The sequence below is a fragment of the Schistocerca cancellata genome, chromosome 5, assembly GCF_023864275.1.
Source record: "Schistocerca cancellata isolate TAMUIC-IGC-003103 chromosome 5, iqSchCanc2.1, whole genome shotgun sequence".
Classification (NCBI taxonomy): Eukaryota; Metazoa; Arthropoda; class Insecta; order Orthoptera; family Acrididae; genus Schistocerca; species Schistocerca cancellata.
In genome coordinates this window covers 646235939-646256070 of record NC_064630.1, presented here as the reverse complement: position 1 = coordinate 646256070, position 20132 = coordinate 646235939, and positions in this window count along the sequence as shown.

The following is a 20132-nucleotide window of genomic DNA, read 5'->3' as shown; positions in this document are numbered from 1 at the left end:
ACACTCCTGGAAATTGAAATAAGAACACCGTGAATTCATTGTCCCAGGAAGGGGAAACTTTATTGACACAGTCCTGGGGTCAGATACATCACATGATCACACTGACAGAACCACAGGCACATAGACACAGGCAACAGAGCATGCACAATGTCGGCACTAGTACAGTGTATATCCACCTTTCGCACCAATGCAGGCTGCTATTCTCCCATGGAGACGATCGTAGAGATGCTGGATGTAGTCCTGTGGAACGGCTTGCCATGCCATTTCCACCTGGCGCCTCAGTTGGACCAGCGTTCGTGCTGGACGTACAGACCGCGTGAGACGACGCTTCATCCAGTCCCAAACATGCTCAAGATCCGGAGATCTTGCTGGCCAGGGTAGTTGACTTACACCTTCTAGAGCACGTTGGGTGGCACGGGATACATGCGAACTTGCATTGTCCTGTTGGAACAGCAAGTTCCCTTGTCGGTCTAGGAATGGTAGAACGATGGGTTCGATGACGGTTTGGATGTACCGTGCACTATTCAGTGTCCCCTCGACGATCACCAGTGGTGTACGGCCAGTGTAGGAGATCGCTCCCCACACCATGATGCCGGGTGTTGGCCCTGTGTGCCTCGGTCGTATGCAGTCCTGATTGTGGCGCTCACCTGCACGGCGCCAAACACGCATACGACCATCATTGGCACCAAGGCAGAAGCGACTCTCATCGCTGAAGACGACACGTCTCCATTCGTCCCTCCATTCACGCTTGTCGCGACACCACTGGAGGCGGGCTGCACGATGTTGGGGCGTGAGCGGAAGACGGCCTAACGGTGTGCGGGACCGTAGCCCAGCTTCATGAAGACGGTTGCGAATGGTCCTCGCCGATACCCCAGGAGCAACAGTGTCCCTAATTTGCTGGGAAGTGGCGGTGCGGTCCCCTACGGCACTGCGTAGGATCCTACGGTCTTGGCGTGCATCCGTGCGTCGCTGCGGTCCGGTCCCAGGTCGACGGGCACGTGCACCTTCCGCCGACCACTGGCGACAACATCGATGTACTGTGGAGACCTCACGCCCCACGTGTTGAGCAATTCGGCGGTACGTCCACCCGGCCTCCCGCATGCCCACTATACGCCCTCGCTCAAAGTCCGTCAACTGCACATACGGTTCACGTCCACGCTGTCGCGGCATGCTACCAGTGTTAAAGACTGCGATGGAGCTCCGTATGCCACGGCAAACTGGCTGACACTGACGGCGGCGGTGCACAAATGCTGCGCAGCTAGCGCCATTCGACGGCCAACACCGCGGTTCCTGGTGTGTCCGCTGTGCCGTGCGTGTGATCATTGCTTGTACAGCCCTCTCGCAGTGTCCGGAGCAAGTATGGTGGGTCTGACACACCGGTGTCAATGTGTTCTTTTTTCCATTTCCACGAGTGTATATGAAAAAACGCAAATTACACTACTGACCACTAAAATTGCTACACCAAGAAGAAATGCAGATGATAAACGGTTATTCATTGGACAAACATATTATACTAGAACTGACATGTGATTAGACTTTCACACAATATGGGTGCATAGATCCTGAGAAATCAGTACCCAGAACAACCACCTCTGGCCTTAATAACGGCCTTGATAAGCCTGGACATTTAGTCGAACAGAGCTTGGATGGCGTGTACAAATACAGCTGCCCATGCAGCTTCAACACGATACCACAGTTCAAGAGTAGTGACTGGCGTATTGTGACGAGCCAGTTGCTCGGCCACCACTGACCAGATGTTTCCAGTTGGTAAGAGATCTGAAGAATGTGCTGGCTAGGGCGGCAGTCGAACATTTTCTGTATCCAAAAAGGCCCGTACAGGACCTGCAACATGCGGTCGTGCATTATCCTCCTGAAATGTAGGGTTTGGCACGGATCGAATGAAGGGTAGAGCCGCTGGTCGCAAAACATCTGAAATGTAACGTCCACTGTTCAAAGTGCCGTCAATGCGAACAAGAGGTGACCGAGACGTGTAACCAGTGCCACCCCATGCCATCACCCCGGGTGATACGCCAGTATGGCGATGACAAATACACCCTTCTAATGTGCGTTCACCGCGATGTCGCACAATTACAGATGCGACCATCATGATGCTGTAAACAGAACCTGGATTCATCCGAAAAAATGACGTTTTGCGATTCGTGCACCCAGGTTCGTAGTTGAGTACACCATCGCAGGCGCTCCTGTCTGTGATGCAGCGTCAAGGGTAACCGCAGCCATGGTCTCCGAGCTGATAGTCCATGCTGCTGCAAACTTACAGCCATGCGGATAAGATGCCTGTCATCTCGACTGCTAGCGATGCGAGGCCGTTGGGATCCAGCACGGCGTTCCGTATTAGCCTCCTGAACCCACTGGTTCCATATTCTGCTAACAGTCATAGGATCTCGACCAACGAGAGCAGCAATATCGCGATACGATAAACCGCAATCGTGATAGGCTACAATTCGACCTTTATCAAAGTCGCAAACGTGATTATACGCATTCCTCCTCCTTTCACGAGGCATCACAACAACGTTTCACCAGGCAACGCCGGTCAATTGCTGTTTATATATGAGAAATCGTTTGGAAACTTTCCTCATGTCAGCACGTTGTAGTTGTCGTCACCGGTGCCAACCTTGTGTGAATGCTCTAAAAAGCTAATAATTTGCATATCACAGCATCTTCTTCCTGTCGGTTAAATTTCGCGTCTGTAGCACGTCATCTTCGTGATGTAGCAATTTCAGTGGCCGGTAGTGTAGTTACAAACTACGGTGTGCACACACTTTATTCAACGTGTAAACGTCACTACAGATATTCGGATTTAGGTTATGACATGTTCGATACACCTGCCATCATTGGCGATGATGTGGCGCAGACGAATAGCCAAATTCTACATGACCCACTGAAGTATCGGAACATCGATGCTGTCGATGACCTCCTGAATGGCTGTTCTCAGCTCAGCAATGGTTTTGGGGTTATTGCTGTATACCTTTGTGTTTAATATAGCCCACAAAAAGGAGCCGCATGTGTTCAGATCTGGAGAATATGGCGGCCAATCGAGGCCCATGCCAGTAGCCTCTGTGTACCCCACAGCTAGGATGCGGTCCCCAAAGCGCTCCTCCATGGATCACTCTCCTGCTTCGATGGGGTCGAGCTTCGTCTTGCGTGAAGCACATCTTGTCGAAATCAGGATTACTTTTTGATAATGAGGATGAAATCATCTTCTAAAACCTTTATGTACCGTTCACGGAATATCCCATGTCTTGACATTGCACACACCCAGTCACTCGTTGAGGGTGAAGAGACTTCTCGATCACGAAATGCGCATTCTCAGTCCCCGAAATGCGCCAGTTCTGCTTACTGACGAACCCATCCAAATGAAAGTGGACTTCGTTGCTAAACCAAACCATATAACATATAGGTCCTGTTCGTCCGTTCTGTGGAATTAGTGTTGGTGAAAGACAACCACTGTTCCATAGCCCTGGGGCTTAATGGCTGATGGGTTTGAATTTTGTATCGGAATAGATGCAGATCTTAAAAAAAAAAAAAAAAAAATTCACAGTGATGATTCCCACCTGTTGTGCAGTTCGTCTAATCGATTTCCTGGCGCTGGTTTGAAACACAGCGCGTGTCTTCTCGATATTTTCAGGCGTTTTCACCATTTTTTGACGACCGACATTGTCAACACTTTAATCACGACCACTACCCGTGCTCTCACACTTGCGAATCAAATTCTTGATTGTTAGCATACTTGCACCGGTTGTCTTCAGCTTGAACTCGGTCGCAAACTTCCTTTGAGATGCAGTTGGGCTGTTGCTGTTCGCATAGCAGGCCTTCATCACAAGCGCTATACGCTCAGGCACGCTGTACCGTGACATTTTCACGTGCAAATGGCCAACAACAACAAAAACAATAAGGTCTTGCGCATGCGCATTAGCTAATTCCCATCACGCCCCGCGGCCAGCCGTGCAGTTTGAACGTCCTAACGCAAACCGTTCAGAAATTATGACGAATTTATTCCACATAGTTCAGTAATTGTCATCCTGTATGTATAGGGTGGTTACAATTAAACATTCACTATCTATTCAGTATAGACGCAAAACTATTTACAGTACGTGTACCAATCTTTATAGGAACGATATTCAGACTGTGCGCTGCAGGATTGGTAGTCGTGTCAACGCATTGCGTTAGGTGCCGGTACTGGTACGTCGTCGTAGTGTTGAAACGCACACACCGGTGTGCATTACAGTTGCGGACTGTTAACATGGGTCTGGACAAGGTGAGCACACATTTACTCGTAAAACTGTTTTATCGAAACGACAGCAATAGTGCTGCCGCTCATTTACGAGTATCGACGCATTCCTCGTGACGTCAGCCGGTAACTCCATGACACGTTTAGGAGAAAACCAAATCACTGGCTGATCGTTCCATGATTCGTGGCCACCAAAATACACAATGAATATTTACAAAGAAAAGTGCTAATGTACCTTCCACAGGTCTCAAGTGGAATGGTCGTCATGGCTGAGGAATAAGTCAAAAAACCTTAAAAAATAGCCGGCCGGAGTGGCCGAGCGGTTCTAGGCGCTACAGTCTGGAAACGCGCGACCGCTGTGGTCGCATGTTCGAATCCTGCCTCGGGCATGGATGTGTGTGATGTTCTTAGGTTAGTTAGGTTTAAGTAGTTCTAAGCTCTAGGGGACTGATTACCTCAGATGTTAAGTCCCAAAGTGCTCAGAGCTATTTAAAAATATCTTAGTTTACAAGGTAATAGCAAACTTGTCACAGAATATGCAAATGCTCAACAAATTGAGCAGCACACGATAATTCATAGGCTATTGTAACCATGCAATATCAAATAGAAAAGTCATTTTGCGCACACTTATTACAAGGATCGCATTACTGCACTGAATTTTCATGAAGACATTGTACGTAATACATGCATTACTTGACATTACTATTAACATAGACACATCAGTTTGTTGTGCTAGGAAATTCATCAATGGAGTATAGGGAGGTGGCCACCAAGAAATCTTTTAGGTTCGTCTTGAAGTGAACTTTATTTTTTCAACGGAAGAAAACTGCAACAGCTGCATCAAAATGACTTATTAATCACCACTTGTTTCGTGGTATTATAGTCACATCTTCAGGTGACAAACTTTGCCCCAAAGAAGGTACAAAGTTACTACTCGTATTTTCGTATCTTTTGAAGGTCAAGAATTCGTTATGTGACGATGTGACTATGTGAAACTAATCATGATTTATTAACCATTTTCATGTATGTGTTCCAGTGGTCATCAGTTGAAATGTATCATCACTGCTGTTAGGTTGCCCCTCATACTCAGTGGTTTGAACTTTATTCGTACTTCAGCTTTTTACTGCTGCTGGAAAATTACTGATAATGTGTGTTCCTGAACAATGGGCACCTTTCTGGACCAAAGTGACTGACTTTACATGTTTGTGAAAATTATTCTTACTTCAGGCATTGAGCCCATGAATTGAGGTTTTGGTTTGAAAAAGAGCACACACAACCATTATTTCACATTTCTAGTCTCTGAAAACTTTAGCTTGGCCTGACAAGTTAAAAAAAAAGTCCCGTATGACATTCTGAAATCAAAGTAAGATAAGAATGCATTGCAAATAGAGATCTGTTTAAGCGCTTAAGCAGTTTTGTGATAAGCTCCTCCCAACTGAATTTATCATAGAACAGTAGTTCCCTAAATTTCACCCTGTCGACATCTATCTGCTTGTCGTCATATTTTAGGCTTATACCTCTTACAATTTTCAAACTGTTTGTAAATCATCAAAGGAACAAAGAATTGGCTAGGAACCATTTCTTATTGTCCATGAAAATTTCATTAATCGATATTTCTAAAACTGCACTTGATTAGCTATTAATTGCGATATTTTTATCACCTACACCGCGTCTGGCCACCCGGATTTTGCTTTTCCCTAGTCTTATGCAATTTTGGTTTCAGACTGTGGCTGTTATATGAAATAAACTGTTGATGGTGCACAGCAGCCAGCCACAAGTTGGTTTAAGGTTACCTTATTCAAAAAGTACCCTTAAGGGGGGTAGGACGTCAAACGGGCTGACTTGGAGCGGGAGAGGCACCAGAGAATATTTTAATTTCCACTGTCTATACTTTTACAAGTAAATTCATAAAACTTTGTCAGCATGACCAGGAAGGATTCAGGATTCACACTCGTAGCAGCGGAAGTTCGAAAACATAACAAAATAAATTTTTTTACATGTGGAATTTCATCATTTTTTCACTTACTATTGGCTACATTTGTTGCTATAGGTACACTTTTCTTCATAAGTAAGGGAGACTGTTCGATGAATTTTGCACAGCATACAAACCATACTTACAGGTGTCTGAAACTATAGAGTCTATTTAATTTATGAAAAAAAGAATCAGCTGTTACGTTTTAGAAAAAATCAAATTTTGTAGTTAATTATCTCAATTTTTACCACAGTTTTTAATAGATTTGGAAAATTCTAGAGTTTCATACACCTGTAAGTATGGTTTGTGTGCTGTGCAAAATTCATCAAAGAATCTCTCTTACTTGTGAAGGAAAATGTACCCATAGCAACAAATGCAGCCAACAGTAAGTCAAAAAATGATGAAATTTCATATCTAAATAAAATATTTTGTTATGTTCTTGCACTTCCACTGCTATGAGTGTGAATCCTGAATCCTTCCTGGTCATGCTGACAAAGTTTTATGAATTTATTTGTAAAAGTATAGATAGTAGAAAATAAAATGTCCTGTGGTGTCTCTCCTGCTCCAAGTCGGACCGTTTGACGTCCTACCCCCCTGAACGGCTTCGGATTTCTGCAATTCGTTATTAGACGGCCTTCATGCTTTCGTCAAAACATATGATGTGTTGGTTTAATGGTGAGTTGCCCTAGGATAACCCAGTTAAAAACGTGTAACAAAGATGGTGACCTTTCAACTTCTTGACCCACGCCGGCACGCGACAACTGCGCAGCACATCTTCCCCTCCTCTACGGTTGACGACATAGCAGTCTGCCTCCCCCTCACCCCCCACCCCCAACACCCCTCAGGTTTGCTGTATAAGGACGGGCAATGTCTTGCAGCAAGATTACTTCTCGACATCCGACACCATGACGCTTATTCACGATTGCTTTGTGGTGAAGTTGGAACACCGCGCTAAAAATATGCTGTGTAGATGATCTGCCCATGTTCGGTGTATTCGATTAGCGTAGGTTCCGTCCTCCTTTGAGGCGGACACACCCAGAGATTTCCACGTGGTAATCGGACTTCACCTTTCTGATTTATAATGGCGACTCTGTGATTGCCGGCCGGTGTGCCGAGCGGTTCTACGCGCTTCAGTCTGGAACCTTGCGGCCGCTACGATCGCAGGTTCGAATCCTGCCTCGGGCATGGATGTGTATGATGTCCTTAAGTTAGTTAGGTTTAAGTAGTTCTTACTTCTAGGGTACTGATGACCTCAGATGTTAAGTCCCATAGTGCTCAGAGTCACTTCACTCACAGTGAGGATACGATAAACAGATCTATTTTCTGCATTTAATTATACACCTTTTATTTTCAGCTTACCTGTTCCGACCAAGAGGCCATTTCCAGATCAAAGTACTGTAAAGAGGACCACGCATTATCACCTGTGCAGCACACTGACGGTCGAAAGCGATAATCTAAAATCGTAGATGTAATACGGTACAAAATCCAAGTTGGCAATAGCGAGAAAAGTTTTTCTGAATAAAGAGAAAGTTGCTGATACGTAATATAAATTTAATTATGTTATATGGATGCGTGATGTCTGTTTTTTTTCGGACATGTCTGAAAGAACAGACACCACACAGTCATTTAATTGATTCGCCTCGATGGGCAATGAATCCACAACCTTCGGTGCAGGTGCAAAATATCTTTCGACCACAGACGGGAATATGGGAATCTAGTCAACATGGAGCGCATGGACGGGCACTGCGGATAGGGGATGCTAAGTGGGAATGGGGGTCGGTCAGGGAGTGCGCCGAGATAGTCGGTGCATTTGCGATAGGCAATGTGTCCGGGTGGCGTAGTGGCTAACGCAACTGCCTAGCAGGCAGGAGATCCCGGGTTCGACTCCCAAGCTGGCACACATTTTTACTCGTCGCCGCCGATTCCGCATTAAGTCCTGATGCAGCTGATGTCATTAGTTCCTTCCTTTACCTTTCTCCCCCTTGCACCTCCAATTTACATAATAAATTTAAGTGTTCGGAATGTTACCTGGAGGTATTTGGGTGTTGTTGTTGTTGTTGTTGTTGTTGTTGTTGTTGCGGTCTTCAGTCCTGAGACTGGTTTGATGCAGCTTTCCATGCTACTCTATCCTGTGCAAGCTTCTTCATCTCCCAGTATTTACTGCAACCTACATCCTTCTGAATCTGCTTAGTGTATTCATCTCTTGGTCTCCCTCTACGATTTTTACCCTCCACGCTGCCCTCCAATGCTAAATTTGTGATCCCTTGATGCCTCAGAACATGTCCTACCAACCGGTCCCTTCTTCTTGTCAAGTTGTGCCACAAACTCCTCTTCTCCCCAATTCTATTCAATACCTCCTCATTAGTTATGTGATCTACCCATCTAATCTTCAGCATTCTTCTGTAGCACCACATTTCAAAAGCTTCTATTCTCTTCTTGTCTAAACTATTTATCGTCCACGTTTCACTTCCATACATCGCTACACTCCATACAAATACTTTCAGAAATGACTTCCTGACACTTAAATCTATACTCGATGTTAACAAATTTTTCTTCTTCAGAAACGCTTTCCCTGCCATTGCCAGTCTACATTTTATATCCTCTCTACTCCGACCATCATCAGTTATTTTGCTCCCCAAATAGCAAAACTCCTTTACTACCTTAAGTGTCTCATTTCCTAATCTAATTCCCTCAGCATCACCCGACTTAATTCGATTACATTCCATTATCATCGTTTCGCTTTTGTTGATGTTCATCTTATACCCTCCTTTCAAGACACTCTCCATTCCGTTCAACTGCTCTTCCAAGTCCTTTGCTGTCTCTGACAGAATTACAATGTCATCGGCGAACCTCAAAGTAATTGTTTCTTCTCCATGGACTTTAATACCTACTCCGAACTTTTCTTTTGTTTCCTTTATTGCTTGCTCAATATACAGATTGAATAACATCGGGGATAGGCTACAACCCTGTCTCACCCCCTTCCCAATCACTGCTTCCCTTTCATACCCCTCGACTCTTATGACTGCCATCTGGTTTGTGTACAAATTGTAAATAGCCTTTCGCTCCCTCTATTTTACCCTTGCCACCTTTAGAATTTGAAAGAGAGTATTCCAGTCAACATTGTCAAAAGCTTTCTCTAAGTCAACAAATGCTAGAAACGTAGGTTTGCCTTTCCTTAATCTTTCTTCTACGATAAGTCGTTGGGTCAGTATTGCCTCACGTGTTCCAATATTTCTACGGAATCCAAACTGATCTTCCCCAAGGTCGGCTTCTACTAGTTTTTACATTCGTCTGTACAGAATTCGCGTTAGTATTTTGCAGCTGTGGCTTATTAAACCGATTGTTCGGTAATTTTCACATCTGTCAGCGCATGCTTTCTTTGGGATTGGAATTATTATATTTTTCTTGAAGCCTGAGGGTATTTCGCCTGGAGTGGAGTGTAGCATTATATGGAAGTGAAACGTGGACGACAAAGATTACAGAGAAAACAATAAGAGAAGTTTTTGAAATGTGTTACAACGGTAAAAAGATGATGGGTAGATAGAGGAAGTATTGAAGAGGCACTGAATAGAGCTGGAGAGTAAGTAGTTCTATGGCACAAAGGGCTGCAATCGGGTGATAGGACACACCCTGAGGCATCGAGGAATCTTCAGGTTAGTAATACAGGGAATTATGCGTGTGTGTGGGGGGGGAGGGGGGGGGAGGGGGGGATAAAAATTGTAGAGGGAAACTATATTAAAGTGACTGAGGAGACTTGCATTGGGCAATCTTTGAACGGAAGACAACAACATTTACTACAATAACAACAGCAGCAGCAATCGCAGACGCCTGAAAACGTTGAAATTGTCATACTTAATACACACTTTACGTAGAAAGGGAACGCGTGAGTTACTGACCAGCCTGCGAGATTAAAATCTGTGATATCCTGGATTATAAATTAATCATAGTCTGTGCGTGGATGGATTCTCAAATGCTCCACCACGTCTGTGTTACCAGAGTTTTTGGGCACAATACAGGGTGTTTCAAAAAGGGCTTTACAACTTCGAAAATTCACATAAATTAATTCAATGTACCTACAGAAGTGATTGTATTGTGGGGAAATACATCAAGTGCCGGCCGGAGTGGCCGAGCGGTTAAAGGCGCTACAGTCTGGAACCGCACGACCGCTACGGTCGCAGGTTCGAATCCTGCCTCGGGCATGGATGTGTGCGATGTCCTTAGGTTAGTTAGGTTTAAGTAGTTCTAAGTTCTAGGGGACTTATGACCACAGCAGTTGAGTCCCATAGTGCTCAGGGCCATTTGAACCATTTTGAAATACATCAAGTTTTGTCTCGTGCAGTTCGCTAGTGCCGAATCGTACCGTAAGGAGCGCTAGCGGCAGTTACATTAAAGATGGCTGTCCTGACTGGACCCGAGTATGCTAGCTGCGTGTTTTGATTTGAAGAATCGAAGTCGGCGACAACAGTTCAGCGAATTTCCGTAGGTAGCAAGTACGCTAAAGATCCTCCTAGTAGGTCTACAATTTATGAGTGGCATAAATGTACTGTTAAATCGATTACACGAGGATGAACATTTCTTGGACAAAATCATCGTTTCTAACGAGTCAACTTTTCACTTAAGTGGCAAAGTTAACAAATATAACTGTGGGTTATGGGCAGTGAAAATCCACATCAAACATTGCAACATGTTCGTGATAGCCCTAAACTGAACTTTTTTGTGCATTGAGCAAGAACAAAGTGTATGACTCCCTTTTTTTTCCGTGAGAGAACGATCAACGGGATAGTGGACCTGGATGTGTTACAACAATTTTTGATACCACTGCTCGATGAGGTTGACCAAAAGCGAAATGTTTACTTCATGCAAGATGGTGCACCACCCCACTACCTGCCTGATGTCAAGGATTTTCTCAGTGACCGCTTTCCAGGTTAATGGATTGGCTGTGATGCGCCAATTGCATGGTCCCCACGTTCCCCAGACCTGGCACCACTCGATTTTTTTAATGGGTATTCATCAAGGAACTCGTGTTTGTACCTCCTGTACCAGCTTCTCTACCTTAACTTGGAGCAAGAATTTACGCCGCCACTGAGGAACTTACACCTGCAACAGCGAGCTTGGGAAGAAATTGACTTCTGATGGGATGTGTGAAAGATAACCAACGGAAGCCACATACAACATCTTTTGCTTAAGGCAAAAAAACTTGGGTGTTTTCCTACAAAATAAAACGAAACCCAGCTCTTATATCTTCTTTCAATCAATGTATACGAATTTTTAAAGTTGTAAAGTCCTTTTTGAAACACCCTGTATAGTTGGTTACGTATTATGTACACTGTCGGCTACACATTGCCGGCAGCCAGACTGCTATGTAAACTTACAAATACAAAAACAATCAAACAATTGCAAATGTAATTATCAGTGCTTAAATATTTACCACTAATTGTACTACTACACCTATCAGTAGAGACTAATCGTTTTGCATCCATGCGTCCATACTTCAACATGTGGAATGCTGCCCAGGGGAAAATAACTATTAATGGCTTGCTCTTGGCTTATGTACTTCGAGGTACTAAACAACCCAAAACCGTACTGCTCCGAATAGCTAAAATTGTTAGTCTGCAAATAAAATACAAAGTAAATACTGTTGTGATGATGTCCTCAGTCACCAATGACAGTATGTGCACTTTTACCCGTTACATCCTGTATCAGAGGAAAATTACAGCGATCATTTTGCAACCTACCATTAAAATATCAATACAGTATTAAACAAGTTACTAACAAGGTTCAGGTAGTTTGCCTTCAAATGGTTTTTAAGTGTGACAAAATTAACGTTAACAGTATAAATACCTATGAACTTGTACATGTGGTTTCTCATCCACAAGGGATGTAAGGTAAGAATCTAAGTAGTTCATGCTGTCTTCATATTACGTGTAACTGTGAGGATCAATGACCCATTTGGATATCGGCTTTCAATAAACTCGTCTGTTATTCTTAATAAATATGGCTGACTTGATAAGTAGCATGTTGCGACGTTTACTGGTATCGTCAGCTTTCACATAACGCATCGTATGATCTGATTATTCGAGTGATTTAGTTATTAATTTTGTAAATTTATCGTTATCAGAACAATAAGTAACCGTTAGAATAATCATTCTAGCTTCTTGCTTGAAGTTGCACTGAGCTCATTTCATCGCCGCGATTTATTCTGGGAAAACTCATGTTCAATAGCTGAGCCATCAGCTCTACCTGAATTCGTCACATACAGTACCTCACCCAACTTACTCATATCGTTCAGTTGACTGTCTCACCAAGATGCAACATAGCCTCTCATACCGCGAGCCAGCTTCTCGTAATAACACAGCGTCGACCGACAGTGATGAATTGGTCAGCCAATGCACTGCCGTGTCTTTGTAAGGCTGAAGCTCGTGCATAACTCTGTTAACGCGAGCTACTGACGCATCAGTCTCAAGTGATAAACGGCGTAAAGACTTTCTCGGACTTCTTTCCAGAGCGAACTCTAGTTAACCAAAAGCGATACGGCACCTCCCAACGGTTGAGGAACTAGCTGGAGTGCCATAGGGTATCACAATCTACCTACTGGGGTATTCCTTTCCGCGCAACGCTGAAGACAGCGTCTCAAGAGTACATGAAACACACTGTATTTTGAGCTCGATGTTATTTTTGTCGATTGTACAGAAATGTATTTTATATTTCATGTGAGCAGTATTTGTGATATCTGACCCTCCAGGTGCATAAGTAAAAACTAAGCATGGAGCGAGGTGATTGACTTTTCAATGAGATTTGTTTTACCTGGAGGAGGTACTGCATAGAACTGCAGGAGTCTTCAAGCTGCAATATGCTGTCCCACTGCATCAATCTGTGCACAGTACGATGTTCTACAGATAGGCCTTAAAATTAGTTTGCTGAGGCATCAATTTCACACCGTATGCGAACACATTGAACCGTTACTAATTCGCTCTTCCTAATTCGGAATTCGAGAGAGTTAGGACTGGTTCCCACCACGAAGTGAAATGCCGGAAATCATTCACCCTAGAAGGCCATTTATTGTAAAATATTAAACGCATCCTCTCTCTTCCCATTCGCTTCACCCGTTGCAGATAATGAGTAATGTATGTCAATGAAACGACACGCGACTTGGGGTGGCAGTCGTCAAATAAGGCCGTTTTGCGATGCGGCGAGAGCTTTTCACGAAATTTAAATCTCCAGATTTCTCTTCCGAATGCGTATATATTTTGTTGAGGCCCATCTACCCAGAACGAAATAATAATCATAATAAAATAAATCGGACCTCGTACAGAGAGATTTAATCTTTCATTTTTTGAACGCTGTTCGAGAGTGGAACGGTAGAGAAATAGTGTGAAAATAGTTCGATGCACCCTCTGACAGGCACTTACGTGTGAATTGCGGAGTAGATGAAGATAGTATCCAAGATGAGTGTTAGAGTAAATACATATCGTTAAGTTCAGAAGATTTGATGATGAAAATACTGGCACGCGTCATGAGACTATAAATAACAGTGCCTGTTTCGTTACTGTTGACCATATCATTGTAAATCCAGATGACAGCAGTTAATGTTACATACACAGGGTGTTTCAAAAATGACCGGTATATTTGAAACGGCAATAAAAACTAAACGAGCAGCGATAGAAATACACCGTTTGTTGCAATATGCTTGGGGCAACAGTACATTTTCAGGCGGACAAACTTTCGAAATTACAGTAGTTACAATTTTCAGCAACAGATGGCGCTGCAAGTGATGTGAAAGATATAGAAGACAACGCAGTCTGTGGGTGCGCCATTCTGCTGTAAGCGTGTGCTGTTCACAACGTGCAAGTGTGCTGTGGACAACATGGTTTATTCCTTAGAACAGAGGATTTTTCTGGTGTTGGAATTCCACCGCCTAGAACACAGTGTTGTTGCAACAAGACGAAGTTTTCAACGGAGGTTTAATGTAACCAAAGGACCGAAAAGCGATACAATAAAGGATCTGTTTGAAAAATTTCAACGGACTGGGAACGTGACGGATGAACGTGCTGGAAAGGTAGGGCGACCGCGTACGGCAACCACAGAGGGCAACGCGCAGCTAGTGCAGCAGGTGATCCAACAGCGGCCTCGGGTTTCCGTTCGCCGTGTAGCAGCTGCGGTCCAAATGACGCCAACGTCCACGTATCGTCTCATGCGCCTCTATCCATACAAAATTCAAACGAGAGACATTCGCTAACGATATAGTGCACAGGATTGATGACGGCGATATGCATGTGGGCAGCATTTGGTTTACTGACGAAGCTTATTTTTACCTGGACGGCTTCGTCAATAAACAGAACTGGCGCATATGGGGAACCGAAAAGCCCCATGTTGCAGTCCCATCGTCCCTGCATCCTCAAAAAGTACTGGTCTGGACCGCCATTTCTTCCAAATTGGCCCATTTTTCAGATCCGAAACGATTACTGCATCACGCTATCTGGACATTCTTCGTGAATTTGTGGCGGTACAAACTGCCTTAGACGACACTGCGAACACCTCGTGGTTTATGCAAGATGGTGCCCGGCCACATCGCACGGCCGACGTCTTTAATTTCCTGAATGAATATTTCGATGATCGTGTGATTGCTTTGGGCTATCCGAAACATACAGGAGGCGGCGTGGATTGGCCTCCCTATTCGCCAGACATGAACCCCTGTGACTTCTTTCTGTGGGGACACTTGAAAGACCAGGTGTACCGTCAGAATCCAGAAACAATTGAACAGCTGAAGCAGTACATCTCATCTGCATGTGAAGCCATTCCGCCAGACACGTTGTCAAAGGTTTCGGGTAATTTCATTCAGAGACTACGCCATATTATTGCTACGCATGGTGGATATGTGGAAAATATCGTACTATAGAGTTTCCCAGACCGCAGCGCCATCTGTTGTTGAAAATTGTAACTACTGTAATTTCGAATGTTTGTCTGCCTGAAAATGTACTGTTGTCCCAAGCATATTGCAACAAACGGTGTATTTCTATCGCTGCTCGTTTAGTTTTTATTGCCGTTTCAAATATACCGGTCATTTTTGAAACACCCTGTAAATTTCGAGAAGAGTGTAGACTTTCATTTTTCAATACGTACAGTAATGTACATGTGCATAATGTGCATAGCATGAAACCTCCTGGCAGAGTAAAACTGTGTGCCCGATCGAGACCCGAACTCAGGATCTTTGCCTTTACGCAGGCAAGTACTCTACTGACTGGGCTACTCGAGCATGACTCATGACACCTCGTCATAGCTTTACATCCGTCAGTACCTCATGTACTGCCTTCCAGTCGTCACAGAAGTCCTCGTGCGAAACTTGCAAGAGTAGCATTCCTGGAAGAAAGGATACTGCAAGACGTGGCTTGGCTACAGCCTCGAGAATGTTTCCAGAGCGAAACTTTCTCTCTGCAGCGGAGATTAAAACTGTGTGCCGCACCGAAACTCGAACTCAGGACCTCTGTGTCTTGCAGGCGAGTGTTCTAGGTCCCGAATCCGAATCTCGATCCGGCACACAGATTTAGTCTGCCAAGAAGTTTCATATCAGCTCACACTCCACTGCAGGGTGATAAGTTCATTCTGTGTTTATGACGCTTGTTTAATGTAACCATTGAACATACGTTGTAACTTAAATTTGTTCAATTCTGTTACCCATTCTCGTGATATTATCACGTTAATTACTTTAAATTAAATATAATATGCAGCATTTCTCATAATATTAGAGTTCATCCAGTTTTTGTTTAACCATTACTTTCGCTCTATATTAAATTCTTTTGCAGCTTGAGATAATTATCATAGAAAGCGTTTTTATAATTAAAATTTTCGGTAATTCGGACAGGAAATCGCTGCAGTCAGCCCCAATTTGTTATATTTCCCTGTATTTACTACAAAGATGTCTTCCTATTTATGAATGGGCTTCCTACTGATATTACCAAACGATTTTAGAAAAAATGAAAAGAAAAGTCGGCTCTCGGAGGCTACAGGGACAGATTTTCGACACCTGAGCAGACTTTATTTGTCACGGTACGCACCGGTATGCTTTAGCGGTACCTTTGACGGGAAAATATCAGAACTGAAGAATTTGAGATGTGGTACGATAGAACTTTTGCTACGGTTGAAGCGATGTAAAACAAATGTTGTATTCACATTTTTAAAATGCTCAGAATAGCGTTAAAATAACATTTTAAGAAGTCTGAATTTCAAAAACACTCGCTGGACGGTCACAGTACCAATTTCTTTCTTTTTTCTTACAGTACCGAATTATTTTTTTTAATCAAGCGCCATGCATCTGAGAACTATTTGTACGTTGTGCGACGGATACGACACGTTGCTTAAGTATCATAAAGAGCTCAAGGTTCCACTAAGTCGGACGGCTGGCAATGCAGAATTGTACTGCGCCGTGAGGTCTTTAGAATTGAGACTACGTTGACACCTAGAAGACTTAAAGAAGGTGGAGCGATAAAACGTCCATTCGAAGCGATCTGTAAAGTCTGACGGGCACTGTGTGTGTGTGTGTGTGTGTGTGTGTGTGTGTGTGTGTGTAAGAGAGAGGGGGGAGAAGGAGAGAGAGAGAGAGAGAGAGAGAGAGAGAGAGAGAGAGAGAGAATGTTAGACTCGAAGCAAAACGCTGTCACGTAAAAATGAGAGGAGGCATCCGCCGCTATCAACAGCAGCGCCCCGTTAAGGAACTGCAGGTGAGAGAGATTATTTACGGAGGCCGGGACATGGACGTGCATTGCGCATTTCCATACCGGGCTCGGCGCCTCGGATCGGTTTATTTAACGCTTATTGCCGCAGCGACGGGGGAACGACCGGAACTCGCCGCTGAGGGCAGCCGATTTGCATTTCAGATTACCGGCCTGCACTCCAGCATCGCGTTAGCCAGTTAGCAGCACCACCGATGCCAGTGTCTTGGTCATGTGGGCACAAAAAAAGAGAGGTAGCAGTTGTGCCCTGTAATAGGATGAACGCAGACTCCTACTTACTTCAAGAATATCAAAACACTGGGAGAGCTACTTGTAACTTGGGGAGTACCACAACAGAGTGATACTAAGGTAGCCTCTATCACATCGAGATACATCTAACCTACGACAACATCCTCACGGATCGTATTAGCTGTACAAGTATTGAGGAAGACACAGAGGGTATGTGCAGTGTACGGACACACAAACGTGTGACGAGGGCCTCCCGTCGGGTAGACCGCTCGCCTTGTGCAAGCCTTTCGATTTGACGCCACTTCGGCGACTTGCGCATCGATGGGGATGAAATGATGATGATTAGGACAACACAACACCCAGTCCCTGAGCGGAGAAAAATCTCCGACCCAGCCGGGAATCGAACCCGGACCCGTAGGATTGACAGTCTGTCGCGCTGACCACTTTTTTTTATATAATTCTCATTTTGTTCGTTGCGTCTGCTCGGGGCGGACGTCGTAAGACATCCGTTAAGTTCGTTGATGATCGATTAACTCAGTTTTTTTTTTTATTACAGAGGGCACGTAACCCACTGACCGAACATCACTCAGCTACCGGGGGCGGACACGGACACATTGGGAAGGGGAGTATGCGCGCAGATCCCGAAAATTGCGATCGAAGTCTGTTGTTGATCTTAGGGTAACTTCCAGTGCCGTCTGATATGGGTAAGGGGCATTCTTGGTCATTGTTATGGACTATTCTTTCGCAAGATTGGGTGATGAAAAGTTCGCATGGAACTAAGTTTTTGTAATCTGGCAAGATATAATCTTCAGATAGAACTCCAGTTTGTATAATTTTCATCAGCAGACAAAGAATGATAAACGACTCCTTAGTAATCAGTACAGTTAGAACTATCCGGTGCCTGCAAGATTTAGGTAACCGAACTAGTTCAGCTGGCGAGCGGGCGTTACTGACATCGTTTCACCGCGCAGTATTATCGGCAATTCCGAGTTTCATACGTGATCTTCCTTATTTCAGCACGGGAATGCTTACCGCTGCGGCAGCAGTAATGACAAGTCAACAATTGTGCCTTTCGATGTGGAGCCTAAAATGACTTAGCCTCAATGCCTCTTAAACGTGGCGCTGTAGTATTACATTTGACTAGCTACGAACAGTATTCGCACAGAATTAATTTTTCTCTCTGCAGTGGAGTGTGTGCTGATATGAAATTTTCCGGCTGATTAAAACTCTGTGCCAGACCGGAACTCGAAACAGGCACTTTCGCCTCTCGCGGACGAATGCTGTAGAGACTAAGATATCTTGGCGCGACTCAAGAACCCATCTCACAGCATTGCTTCTGTCCACCAAGTTTCACAGATCTCCAACGTACAGGAGAACTTCTGTGAAATTTGGAAGGTAGGAGACGAGATACTGGCGGAATTATATCTTTAATGACGGGCCGTGAGTCGTCCTTGGGTAATCCAGTTGGTGCAGCACATGTCCGAAAAGAGAAAGTTTCGGGGTTCAAGTCCCGAACCGACACACATTTTTAATATTCACACATTTCGGAATTTGTGCTGTGCGATCATGTCCGTGTGGACGATTTCAAGGCTAGGTACCCCCTCTAGGTCAGGTAGAGTTTATGATTTAAACGGCCACAGAACGTTACAGCTAGGAAACTACGACGAGTGTTGAATTCGCTGTGCTATCTTCCTCATACACCAATGGATACCTGTGAGAATCAATGTAGACGACACACTTCCATATAAGCACGGACACCTATCGCCGCTTGACTAATTTGTTGCTCATATAGATTGCGCGTGACCTGCAAACGTTGGTACTTTTGCATACGGGCAGTCAGTGATAATTTTACAGTTACAATGTCGACAAAAATGCTAATAATGGAAGAAAGATCAGAGAGTATAATGTTGCTCGTGTCACAACTCGTCCAAATATCGGTGTGGGCATGCGAAGCTAGAGGGAAACAGCGTCGGCGAGCTGTGTGGACAATTAATTAAAACTGCATGTCTGGCCTCAGTAATGGGTTTGTTTGATCTGTGTTTAGCACCGCGGGGAGCAGCAGTCAGCCGGCAGAGTCGTTCACGAGATGTAGCAAATGGGTGTAAGGGTCGGTCGCGAGACTTTAAAATATCAAAGGATGGTAAGGAAGTTTTTTTAATAATAACTTGTGGCGCAAAAAGAACTAAAGTGCAATTAAATTGCTGATTAGATAGTTCAGTTAAAGATAGTGGCATATAGTGTTCTGTAAAGTTTGATTATAGGCAAGAAGGCTGTTGTTGTTGTTGAGGTTGTGGTCTTCAGTTTGAAGATTGTTCTCATGCATCGCTTTACGTTGCTCTACTCTGTGGAAACTTTCCACCTTCGAATACGTACTTCAACCTACATCCATTTGAACCTGCTTACTGTGTTAACTCATAGATCTCCATTACCAAACCTTCCCCTCTGCTTCAGTGTGTTTCCTTCTAGTCAGTCTCTCCTTTTTTACTCAATTCCGTTCAATACCTCCTCATTAGTTACTCCACCTACCCACTTGACGTTCAGCATTCTTCTGTAGCAACACTTTTCTAAAGCGTCTGTTTTCTGACAAATTGCCTGTTGGCTTCTGTCTCGGGTTCTTTGGTCGATGTTTGTTTAGTGATTTTTCCGACGTTTCGCCAGCAGGAGTGGCTGGCATTGTCAAAGCTTCACCCTGTATTTCTGGTCGGCCAAAGAACCCGAGACAGAAGCCTATAGGCAGTTCGTCAACAAGTGGCCACGAAAGCCTTAAGAAAAATGGCTCTGAGCACTATGTGACTTAACAGCTGTGGTCATCAGTCCCCTAGAACTTAGAACTACTTAAACCTAACTAACCTAAGGACATCACACACATCCATGCCCGAGGCAGGATTCGAACCTGCGACCGTAGCAGTCGCGCGGTTCCGGACTGAGCGCCTAGAACCGCGAGACCACCGCGGCC